At 39.8% G+C, this 12,647-nt stretch overlaps 1 protein-coding gene across 2 annotated transcripts in view; it reads left to right on the top strand.

The window, feature by feature from the left end:
• Nucleotides 1-12,647, top strand: part of GTF2E1 (general transcription factor IIE subunit 1) — a 54,747-nt gene that overhangs the window by 9,475 nt on the left and 32,625 nt on the right. The window lies entirely within an intron of this gene.

Here is a 12,647-nt window from a genome sequence, read left to right as displayed (position 1 = left end):
TTTTAATCTAGGGTTACTGATGTCTAATCTGCTTTGGAGAAGGGCAAACACCCAACAAATGTTCAGCCTGTCATTTTCCCTCTTTCCTGCCTCCAAAGGTCACGAGCTGTGAAACTCCTTTTACTTGAACAACCATGAAAATGATATTTGGTACTAGAGAAGCAGAATCCACTATGTCAAGTAACCATCGTTGCTGTAATCCAGCGCAGCTCTCCAAGTAGGAGTCTCTCCCTCATGGAGTACCAAAACCAGCAGTGCCAGCACAGATTTTCTATACTCACCACTGAGTATAGAAACTACACATGCTCTCTACAGTAACGATTATCTGTGGCAGCTACAGTTGTGGGTGTCGGGCTGAAGGGGAATAGTGCTTTTGCAGTTTGCTTCAGTAAGGAAAGAGTAGAGAACCTGTACAGAGAACATAGTGGGGGGCATGAGACACTCATCCGAAGGGGACCTGTAACACTTCGCAGGTGAATCCTCCCGGCATGTGGGCGGTGAGTTCCAAGAGCAAAGAACTGGCTGTCAAGAAGATGCAGAAAAACAATAATGCTGGGATTCGGCTTTGACAGCAAGGCCTGTGCTCCAGGAACTGATGAGGTCAACCAAGGGTTTGTCTGCAGTACAGGTACTGGCTGCCTTCACAATGCGAAATCATTCACTGGCACATGGAGTGTTTTGCTGATGGAAGGAAAGGTTGAGTGCTGTTTTCCCAGCAATTCCCAGCAGTTGGTTTCTGTCAGTATTAATACAAATAACAAGGTAGCGAGTTTACCTTCACTTACTTTCAGTAAGAACATACCTGTCTAGAATTTATGTATATTCTGTTTCTCCTTATATAACTTTTAAGTCAATGATAGCTTCATCTAGATAGTGCATGATGATACTGTTGTTTCTCAAGAGGTTTTACATGGAATACCAGTTTGGATAAGGCTCTCCAGTTTACTGTTTAAGAAGGTCTCATACTGTCTCCAAACCGTGAGACTGCTTGCTTCCGTTCTGGGTAAATAAGTGAGCAATTTGTTTTTTTAGTGAGAATGGCTGCTTTATATTGCAGTGGATTGTGTTGTCTGTGTATGTTTCCTGCTCCTCTGGAATTTCGTATTAGAAAAGAACTGAGACACCTTTGGGTCTCTTCACAGAGGGAGCTCGTGAGGACAAGGCATGTAGAGGAACAAAGTTTATGAGACAGTGAATAGCCATCCTTTTCCAAGGATGTCTTTAGCCCTTATCAGTGCTATACATAAACCTCTCCCACTCATTGAAACTCATGGCAGTACAACTGCTGAAGGGTAGCTGAAAGCCGCATGAATTTCGGTCACGGTTGACCTGAGCTGCTGCTCCTGGACTGCAGTCATGTTGATAAAATTTTGTGAATCAAAAGGCCTGCAGGGCCAAAGTCTGCTAGTCCATGGAGCAGGTAGAGCATGGAAGGCATTCTCTGCACTAGTCTAGACGAGGCTGCACTTAAATTGGCGATCTATTAAAAGACATCCTGTTTCACTGTCTCCTTGTTGTCCTTGTCACTCAGAGATGGGGATGGTTTAGATGTCCTGTGTTTTCTTCTGCTTCGCTTTCCTCTTCCGTAGTTACAACTCAAATGCAAACTCTGAGCAATTGTTGTAGAATGAAAGGGTTGGAAGAGGAGGTTATTGCTCTTGCCCTTCCTTATCAGTGATGGTGAGGAGGTTTCCAGAATCTCTCCATGACTGTAGTCATTCTATTGCAATTTGTGAATTAAGAGTGCTTGTGAAGAGCCTGTCCATAAGTTGGATCTGTAGTGCTATTTAATTTTTACCACAGCATCTGTGTCTGTCTCTCGGCTTCAGCAGAGGTCTGTTTGTTATAGGTTACCAGCTGTCAAATGGAGGCTTTTTTAGCTCTGTGCTTTACTGCATTTGAGTAAATGGAGTAAATTGAGTCCATTATTTTGAAATAAACTGATGTGTTTGTTTTCATCAGAAGATGTGACTATTGGTGTTTTTGGAAGGTGGAAATGTGTCTGTTGAGAGAAAATAATTGATAGTAAGAAGGGTATGTTTTCAGGGCACATAGGTATAGATGTGCTTTGGTTGCTGTTCATCCAATTAATTTGGAAAAATATTTTTGAACAGAGCAGCAAGTTTGCCACTAAGGTAATTTTAAATGTAGATTTTAAATGGTATAAATGTTACTTTGAGAGTGTGATCGCTCTGTTTTTAAAAGTATTATGTGATTTTTCTCCATCCCTTTTTCTGCCATTAAACATCTCAACCCAAAAAAGCTCCAAAAACTTATTATAGTGTGAAAGGTTGAACAAGTATTGTCTGGTACTTGTAGGAATTTCAAGGACAGGAATCATGTAATGTTAAAGAAACTGTCAGATGGTGAAAGTCAAGGTGATGAAAAAAAATAGAGTTTTGCTGCTCTTCTTCCACTCACAAAGGGATCTTTTGAAAAGTGAAAAGAAAGAAACACGTGTTGGAGGAGTCACTTGGTTGTATGACCAGTGGGTGCCTGCTAGCTCTAAGCATGGCGTGCCCAGGTCATGAGTTTTAGCCCCATCTGCTCTAAATGAAGTGCTTGAATAGATCTCCAGAGATCACACTTTCTCCTCACTGGCAGTTTTTACTGTTGCCTCCAAAGAAGCTAACTTCTGCTTTTAGAGGCAAACAGCTTGGACACAGTGTGCTTTTATTTTGCAAAAGTTTGCTGTGGAAACTTGTAGCAAAGCTAAGAACTTTGTGATTCAAGAGGTCGCATATTTGCAGTTTGCCTATTGACCTGGCAGTGCCTTTGACGGGAATTGGTGCAGGCTGGGTTGTTTCAGGCTGAGAGGATGGTTCTTAGCCACTTTTGTGAGTGTTTTGAGATCTACGGAAAGAAAAACACTAATGCTGTGTGAATGAAAAGTGTTACTTCTAGCCTTGTGTTTCAGATGGGATGACTGAGAAAGGAAAAAGATTGTCATTTTCCTAGAAGATCCTAATATGAGCACTTGAAATACGTACATGCATACAAAATCATTGCCTTTCACTTGTGCCATTGTCTGCTGTCTACCTGTGCTGTGATATTTCATCACTCTTTGTTCTGCATGCTAGCAGTTGCATGCAGCTGACATTGTGATGAAGCCTCATGCAGGTGGAAAGCTGCAGCCATTCCCTTAAATAAGGTAAGGGCTATCTCTTGAGGCAGGGATGTACAAGAAAGAGTTTTAATTGAGCAGCAGTAAGGGAAGCCAGATGTTAAATGTATACTGTGAGTAACACTGCTGAACTCTGTCTATTCCCAGACCTGGGCTGACAGTGGACACTGACATAAAGGACACTGGGTTTTCAAGTGTTTCACCTAGAGATAGGATGTTATTTCATCAGGCTCTTACACAGACCTATGGGAAGAATTTGCTTCTCTGTGCTTTTAAATGTAGAAACTACAGAAATTTGGTTTCTGTAGGCCAGTTCCTCAAATTGCAGAGTAATCTAAACAACTCGATACTATCTTGTGGATTGGATTTAAAAAAAAAAAAAATTATTGGAGAATTAAGTATGCACAAGTCTGTTGTGCGGAGTAGGGGGAGGAAGGACAGGAGGAGCTGCATGGTCTCACCCAGTAGAGGGAGCTGTCTTCTTTTCTCTATACATATGGGCTTGGGTTGGTTAATTTATTGAATGTCACAAAACTGGAAATTATGTTCATGGATGTGTGTTCTGTAGCGTGATTAACTGGGTCTGGTTGGGGGAGGTCTCTCTGATGTATCCTGTTCTCATACCCTAATCATATTTGTAAATCTAGTGTGGTGTTGGAGTTGACTGTCAAATTCAAGGTCAATTTGAAAGAAAGTATGTGACTAGAAACTACAAAATGGAGAGTGGGGTTGAAGTGAAGGAGTGACAGAAATGAGATCCCGCAGTGCATCACACTGTTATTCAGCCCTGGATTTCTTTAGGTATTCTAAATACCAAACTGTATCAGGATACTCACCAGCGTAGTAGGTGAATTTGATCCTAGAAAGAAAATATAAGGCTAGATGAAGTAGTTTTTCCTCTGTTCTCTTCTACCTTTGCAATATAATTTTTATCCAGTCTTGTGTTTCTTTCACTTCTGTCACTGTGAAGAAAAACCTTGATGTTAACAGTAAATTGTAATTACAGTTGGTCTCTCTTACGTACTGGTCTCTCTTACATACATCTATACATTAAGTGTCCTCACCGTAACATTCAGTTAGCTAAGACATGAATAATAGTGGAAAGAAAAGAATGGAAGATAAGTGGGTAATGTGAATCAGGAAGATTATGCTGTTGGGATGTTCTTAATTGCAGTTGTAATCACTGGAGTCTTTTGTTGTTATTGGAAATCATAGCAGCTAATTACTTGTCTACTCTTTGCCCTCCCACAGTTTGCTCTTGGTTTGGTGAATGATTTTGGATATAGCTATCTTACTGTTCCTGAAGATGCACTATAATAGTAACATACTGTGTTTCTGGACCCCTTTCTTATTCTGTGTGCTGATAAGAAATTTAATTTGGGAAGAACAGATTGAAGGTGGCAATATCAGTTTTATAGAAGGGAAAACAACACCTTGAATTTCATTTTAACCCCACTTGTTTTACTGTCAGCCTCTCACATGTCATTTGTATACTTCATAAGAGAATTGCACATAACGTGTTCAGAGGCTGGTTTTCTGTATCTGTCACAAGGCACCTTATATCGCATTCAGGCAGCCTGTATGCAGCTGAGCGTTTGTATGGTTTGGGCCCTGTTACTGAGGTTAGAAATTTGATTAGTCTTTGATTTTTTTACTTTGGTCTTATGTGTTGACTTCTAGAGCTACTGCCTTTTCTTCTGAGTGCTCAGCTTCTCACTTCATACCCAGTGAGCTATTCAGAACACATCTGTCTTCTCTTCTTGTTTTGAATTTCCACTTCCTCAGGCAAGTTCTACACTAGCTTCAAATATTCCTCATCTGATTCAAATTACTTTTGAGCCTGTCCTATCTATTTTGTTAATTTTTTTCTTATGCTTCCCCTTCTCTCTGTTTTTTGCCTTGCCTTTTCTTGTGGAGCTCTTGTGTCCATTTCTGGTACATCTCTTTTTGTGTTCTGTCCCTTCCAACCATTAGAAAAAATAAATCACTTAGAGCTATTTAGTCTATATATTCACACTATGTAGTCAATCCTATTTGATCTTTATGCTGTTGATTCTTGTCCCTTAGGTTCAACGATTTTCAGAATAGACATTCTGGATAGCTTTGTCTACCATGTACTGCCATGCATGTGCCATATGATATTACTGCTACAACAATTCACAGCTTTTTACCAGCCAAAATCAGGACTTAAAAAGTCTTTTTGTGAATTGGCATACCAGAAGCTTCCATTGAAAAAGAAAGGATTCAAAGCAGTTCCGTTCTGAAGAACTTCAAGCTTTGTGAAGATTTTTTTTTTATTGTTGTTAGTTTTCCAAGTGTATGTAAACCCATCAGTGTGATTTTTCTTGACTTTACAGGCACATTTTGTTTGTCTGTGCTGCCACTGAGAGCTTTTGGCAAACACCCACAGAAGGAAACTGCCCATGTTCTGCTTAGTTTCTCTGTTTCTATTCAAATTGCTGGCAAAGGCTCCAAGACTATTCCTGTCAGCTTTACTCTGCTTCAGCTTGATAAGGCCTGGAGCCACAGGGAAGGGCAAACTGAGAAAAACATAACAGAATTAATGCGTGTTTTTCTAAAAGTAAGAATACTCTTTAGAATGACTTAAAAGGGTTGTGTAGGTTACATCTGTAACTTGAACTCATTCCCTGCGGGTTGGACACCCTGTCTGAAAGATGAACATCTAGTCTAACCACGAATCTCTTAGCTTGGTGGACAAACAGGTGAAGGTAGTGTTAAGAGCCTGTGCTATGCAGAACATCAGACCAGAGGCTTGTAAGTCACTGGAGTAACTCAGAAAAGCTGTTGCCTGTAGAGTGCTGTCTGGTCACTTCCCTGTATTCCACATTGACCTCTGGCTGGTATGCTGTGTCTCTTAGATTAAAAAAAAAGTATCTGATAAACACATGCCCTGACTTACAGTACTGATACCATTTTTTTTGTCTGCAAAGGACATTTTATTATTAGAAGTGTAGGAAATAATTGCCCTTCAAGTAAAGGTTATCACTTTAACTTTTCTCTTGGCTTTGCAAATTGAAATAGATAACAGCAAGATCATCTCTGTAAAATCTGTGAATGTTGCTAAGCCACTTGCAGTGATGAAAGCTAGACTGCAGCATTCCTATCTTTTACTCTAGTAATTTGCTGTTCTTTTGAAACTGCATCCTTGGTAATACCATCTGCAAAGTGTGTCATCCTTTTAGGCATGGGTATCTGTAAGTCAGATCAGGAGCTCATGGAGAATCCTGTTACTTGTGTTGCAGTCTCTCTGCTGTTGGATGCAATTTGAGGGTATAGTATGTTGGCTCAGTTGGTATTTTGGCATAGTCTTCTTGGTTGAAGTGTAAAAAAAAAAAACCCGTTCTTTAATTCCTAATGAGCTTCCTTTGGATATTCCCTCTGTCCAGTTGCATCTTTCTCTGCTTACTGTCTGGCTTAATTTACCCACAGTGGGACAGAAGGAAGAACTCTGTCAGCTCAGAGCTGCTGAGGTTGTGCATATGAGCTGGAACAGAAATATCTCTTACTGAGAGGAGGAAAGGATTCCTCTCTTCTTTTCCAATTTTATATTGAATATGTATTAAATAATCTGGCGCTTCTGAATGATTAATAAGTTGATGTGTCTCATGCAGTCCATTTTTTGAACGTTTAATTTACCTTTTCAAGAGAAATGTCTTTGAATGCTCAAAAATTCTGTTACAGTATTTTTAATTCAGTTGGGCTAAAAATGGTCTGCACACTGAGATGAATGAGCAGCTCAGTGTTCCTCTAGATAATATAAAGTGGTTCTGAAGGTGCTTCTTTTTTTTTTTTTCTTTTTAAGACATTAAATGTTAAATTGCTTCCCTTCTCTAATTGCAAACCCAGGTCAGCAGGAAGGGGAAGCTGTAGCACGAAATGTAGATTAATGTTGTTGTGAAATGCAGAAGCAAATTCAGTTGATATCTTTTGAATTTTCTGGAGTTTGCTACCTAAACCATGCCCGAGAAATAAATATATATAGGCAATTCTGCATATACATTGTAGGCTGAGATCAAGTTGCTATTTCACAACTGAGTTACAGCACTGCTATGCCCTTAGAGCACCTTGCATGCCTCATTCTCCACTGATAACCTGCTTGTGGCCCCCTGGCAGAGCTTATTAGCTTGTATCCCATACAGTGCTCTAGAGAAATGTATTTTAAACTGCTGATTGGGCCCCTGGACTGTCTTTGTATAGCTGTACTTTGTCCTTGGCCAGAAAAAGCTAGTGTCTTTTTGTTTTTCAAATTAAGATCAGAGTAATACAGCATGGTGTGTTTTCTCCCAAAGTGCTATCAGGGTAGAAGTTAGATGCCCAAGTGTGTCCATCTTGTACTGAAATACATCTTCCAACGCACACTGCAGGTCAGGCATGGTGCTGATGCATTGTCAGTGTTGCCTGATGGGTGGTGAGATGGCATAGTAATACTATAATTATGGTGGTCAAAAATGGTAGGTCACGATGAAGTAACAGTGAAATGTAGTAGGCATCTGTATGAATCCTTCGTGAGTCTATAAGTCTTGTAAGATTGGTGGCAACAGGGGCTTTACCATGAGATGCTTCATTAGGTAGATTCGATCAGCTTTACTTCAACTATTCACAAGTTCTAGAGGGTGAAGTGGGAAGGCAAAGTATCTGTGGTCATCTGGTATTTCTTCAAGAGGAAGTATTTTTTTAAGAGGAAATATTTTACTTAAGGATTTTTTTTTTCCATTTTCTGCATGTACCTCAGATGCACCAGAGATACGTCTGTCTTTCTGCTGTGAGGCACACAGCAGAAACTTTTGCCCATCTGAAGGAGTCTGTTGGGAGCCCTGACCAAAATGTGATTTAAACAAGCAGATGTAGAAGACTTGAAAACATTACTAAGCTGTACAGAAACTCTAGAAGACAAATGAAAGGTGCCCAGATGGTTTGCTGAAGCCAGTTCCATGGTTTGACTTACTTGGTTTGAGTGTTTGGAGCTTTATAGTATTTTTTTGAGGATGAAAAGTAGGTCCTCTACAGACAGAAATAGAAATTGTAACAACTTGCAAGGTAAGATGTTATACCATACCTTGTGCAAGGTAAAGTGTTCCAAGTTCAGCTGCTTCTTGTTAAAGGAAGATGCCTTCTCAGGTGGGCCTAATTTTCAGTATGTCTAGTGAAGTAATCTTCTATTCTTTGATCTTTTTTCCGATGCCTGAATATGAGAATAACCTGATGAAAAGCAGTTGTGGCAGAAGAGTGAAATCTGTTACTCTTGATGGATGGGAAGACAAGGGAAGAGACTCTTTCTCTTGCCAGTCGGGTAAAGTCCTTTTAGGTTGGTGTGGGTTGTTGCTTTTGGGGGTGGGGTGTCCATTTTTGTTTTGAGATTTTTTTGGTGGGTTGGCTTTGGGTTGTTTTTTGGAGAGTTTTTTTGGTGTTTGGGGTTTGGTTTTTTTTTTTTGCATTTAGCTTTTCACACTTTAAAGACATGAATGCATTGTCATGTGTTGAAAAGACAGTCAAAGTTGGTCCCTATTGCCACTTAATTCTGTACTCAAGAGGTGTACAGTTGAACCTTGGTCTGTGAGTTTGGACAAATATCCTTTTCCACTAATCTGTTACATTGTCTGAAAAATTAACAACTTCCCCTCTGGCAACATTCAAGCTGTTCTTTCTGTTATCATGTCAGTTCAGACTGGTTTCTCCACTTCCCAAGAAATATCAATTGTATGAATGAGTGAGAAACATGGGGTTTCTGTAGCGAGCTGATCAATTGTGCTGCAGGGGGATGGTTTCTGCTAGCCAGTTTTCACAATAGCCGAGTATTGTGAGGACAGAGTCGCTTGCAGGAGCATGCCAAGTGAAACTGCAGCAGGTGCCCTAATGGAAGTGCTTGATAGCTGGCAGTAATGCCATCCCCCTACATGCCAAACATATACTTTTTGCAGTTGCCATCCACATGTGACCTGCCAGTGCACAAAATCTGCTTTCCTTCATTTACAAGAATAAGAACTATTTGTGTCCCCGTCAGATTGAATGTGGTTCTTAAATGTGGTGGATGGGTTTGAGGTTACCAACAGCCATCTCGAATTCAAAGCAATACTGAAGTTCATTTTAATAGAAAGTTGCTGGTTCCTTCTATCTTGTGTGACATTTTGGGGCAAGAAATTCGACAGGTGGTTTTCCGAAAGAGTGGCCAACTGCTGTGAAGCTGTGTGCACATCAGTGTTGTAGATAAAGGTAATGTCAGTATAGTATATGGAGAAATGTAGGCACAGCATTCGGGAGACTTGTCCAGAGATTTGAGTGGATTAGAAAGTTAAGAAGAGAAGCAAATGTTCTTTGCTTCTGTTAGCCTTCTGGTGAGCTACAAGAGAGCTTGATTGTCCACTGTGTCTGAAGCTATTGCACATTTCAAAAAGGTTAGGTGTATGAATTGGAATATTGTCTCAGAAATACTCTTTCTGAATGTGGTCACATGGCCTCTGAGGCAGCCAACTCAAGGGATCTATACTTTGGTGGTTCTACTTAAATGTGGCCTGATACACATGCTTGTGGGAAAGCGACTGTTGAAAAAAGATGGCAGGAGGAACACAAGTGCGAATTTTTAGTCTAGAGTCCTTCCTTGTGTACAGACCGTATGTTGGTTGTCATTGCTTTCTTTACTCAGATATGCACCTGGCTGTCTGCACTTCTAAAACTTGTACAACTGAAATGGAGAACCCACAGTATACGCCAGTGTTGAACAGATTTGTATTTAAAATATTTGAAGGAACAAAAATGTTCCACAAGCAATAGTGCTCATCCTGTTTCTTGCTAACCATGTTTTCTGAGGAATAGGTGCAATTGGGAATGCATGTAGGTAATATACCCATTGCTTTTTTTTTTCTTGAGTCCCATTACAAAATAAAGCCAAAAATAAGGTAAGGTTTGTGTTGTTAAGCATGCTGCTAATCAGTTATCAGCTATGAACATTAAAATTTGTCTGAATTTGTTGGAAGTTTGATATTAGAGTCTGTAAGTTCTTACTGATACTAACCTATCATTGTCGAATAGTGTAAAATTCTTCATTTCTGTTCCTAAAATACAGAAAAAAAACAACCCACTGAACTCCACTTCCATCAGTATAGAGTTGCTCATAAATATGTATTTTCACTGTATTTTTCAGTTTTGCTTTAACCATTCTAGTGATTCAAGACAGCCCTTATCACTGACTTCAGAATATTTTGCAGCATAGAAGATTTTATCTGGAGAACTCTGTCCTGTTGCACAAAACTTTTATCTTTCACTTTTGAAAGTAATTATCTTTCTCTCTGCATCGTCCCCCACAACTGTGGGCTGAAATTGAACCAAAAGAACAAAACTATGCTAGGAGTCTTCATATTGACACTTCCTTGCTCCCTGGGAGGGTCAGGTTCAGTATCTTCTTTTCTCCTGTCATATATTAGATTATTGGTCGGTGTGCTTCTTACTCATTCTAATTGTCTTCCTCCTTTTTAATTAAAATGCTGTTCCCCTGCCCATGCTCTCCAAAAAGGGACAGAGGAAGAATTTTTCTGTTAATAACACGAAAAGAAGCATTTGGGCTGAATGTTTATACTGTTAAGGTCTCAACAGGTAAAAGAAATAGTTAATATTTGAAGAAAGAAATTCTATCAAGCCATATTGGCTATGCAGATAAGAGAATTAATGATTTTGCTGCTGGAGGATCAAGCTTTTTTGCCATCTAGAGGTAACAAGCTTTTTTGCTTGAAAAATGTAAGATTTTGGGGGGGAGGAAAGAGGAAAATGAAAATGGAGAGATTAGGGGATTGCAAGTGCAAGACAATATTCATTTTAGAAGATAAGTAAACAGTCCACTGTTCATTCTTCCACCTAACCTGCTCTTCAGGGAGAGGCAACAATAGCAGGAGGCATGAAACCTACTTGGTGAAGATTTGCATTTCAAAAGGATTGGCAAGGCTTTTTTTAATTCCCTCCACCAGGGATGGCCAGGAAAGGCATTTCGTCAGAACACAGCATCCTGTCTTCAGTGATTAAAGGAAATCTGGGTGTAGGAAGGAAATAGGCAGCTGCTTTGGCAGAACAGGAGAAAGCTCAATAATACAAAATCGCTCTGATAATGCCAGTCTAAAATTGCATCATGGAAGAATTTTCCCTCTTTGCACTCAAAAATTTTCTTCCTCCTGGGCTGTTTAATAGTTTTATTCTTACTCTCCTGCTTGTTCCTGGGGACTTAACTGTGGCTAATACAAGTTCTTTGGTTGTGCTTACAGGTGGAGCTAAGGCAGGCTGTCTTTTCTGGATTACCTTTGCTGTTAGTCTGAAATGGTATGATCCAGCTTACTGAGTTCAGGTTGAGAAAAAGGGTTAAACCACTCTGCTTCTGAAAACAATCTTATTGACAAGTAGATAAATGCATTTAGCAGTTTTACTGCACAACTTGAGTATATTAACTCTAAAGTCTGTGATTATGGGACTACTTGAATACTGTAGTTTTAAGTTGCAAAGAGAAGATTAGCAACTTCTGAATGTAATTCACTGGAGTTGAGAGAAGGGAGACCTGCTTTTTAATTTCCATAATAATTGCACTGAGCTGGTGAAACTGATTAAAAGGGGGTTTGCTTGTCTACCCTCAAGCCTAAAAAGAAGCAGCTGTAGGATCTTGCAGTGAGTGGAGGACAAGGATGTAAATTGACCATAAAAGACATAGGATTAGGTGATTTGTGATGCTTCACTCAAGCTGAAATGGAGAGATGGCAGTCTCAGTGGTTCTCCCTGCTATGTGAACAAGATCACAGGAATATATGGTTATTGATGGGAACAGACCAAATTTAAAAACAAACAAAAACAAAAACCCACATTTTTTTCATATGAGAAGTCAGTTAACAGTCGTAATTAAGTTGGCTGATGTGTGTATAAAAATATTGATGTAAAATCTTAAAAACGTCAGAGAAGCTGATGAAAGAAGAGGAAATAATCCTCACCTGCTGTATGTGATGTTGTATCAGCTAAAACTTTGGGCTGGTTCTGTGCTTGATTTGACCCTTTTTGGGATTTTGAAGTATTTAACTCGAGGAGATCTGTGTGTGCTCAACACACAGTCAAGCTGCTTACTGTCACCCAAATATTTTTATGTGATAACTGAACATTGGGTGCCCAGACTGGAATGTTTTTGCTGAGGAATGAGTTCCTCAGTCCTGCCTATAGTCCTTCCTCTTGGCCAAGGGTCTTGCCACTGGTAAGTGCTTTGGTGTTTCATCTTAATCTGCCTGGAGCTGAAAGTCAATGACTCAAAAAGTAGTAACTTGTAAAGCAGACAGGATCTTCCTGCTTTCAAGCAATGAAGGCTGCTGTGCTCCTCAGCAGTTTAATATTTGCTTCCAAAATGTAATCTTAATCATCATCTGAATCTGTAGTATACATTCAAGAATTTGAGTGTTAATGATTTGCCGCCTTGTGTGTTGTCAAGACTGCAGTGGTTACAGTCTAATGCAGGGACAGCTTCAGCTGTGGAACCGAAGATGATGTG

This window comes from Aptenodytes patagonicus, chromosome 1 (assembly GCF_965638725.1).
Source record: "Aptenodytes patagonicus chromosome 1, bAptPat1.pri.cur, whole genome shotgun sequence".
Classification (NCBI taxonomy): Eukaryota; Metazoa; Chordata; class Aves; order Sphenisciformes; family Spheniscidae; genus Aptenodytes; species Aptenodytes patagonicus.
Note: the sequence above shows the minus strand (reverse complement) of the source record. Positions and strands in the feature narration are given on the sequence as shown.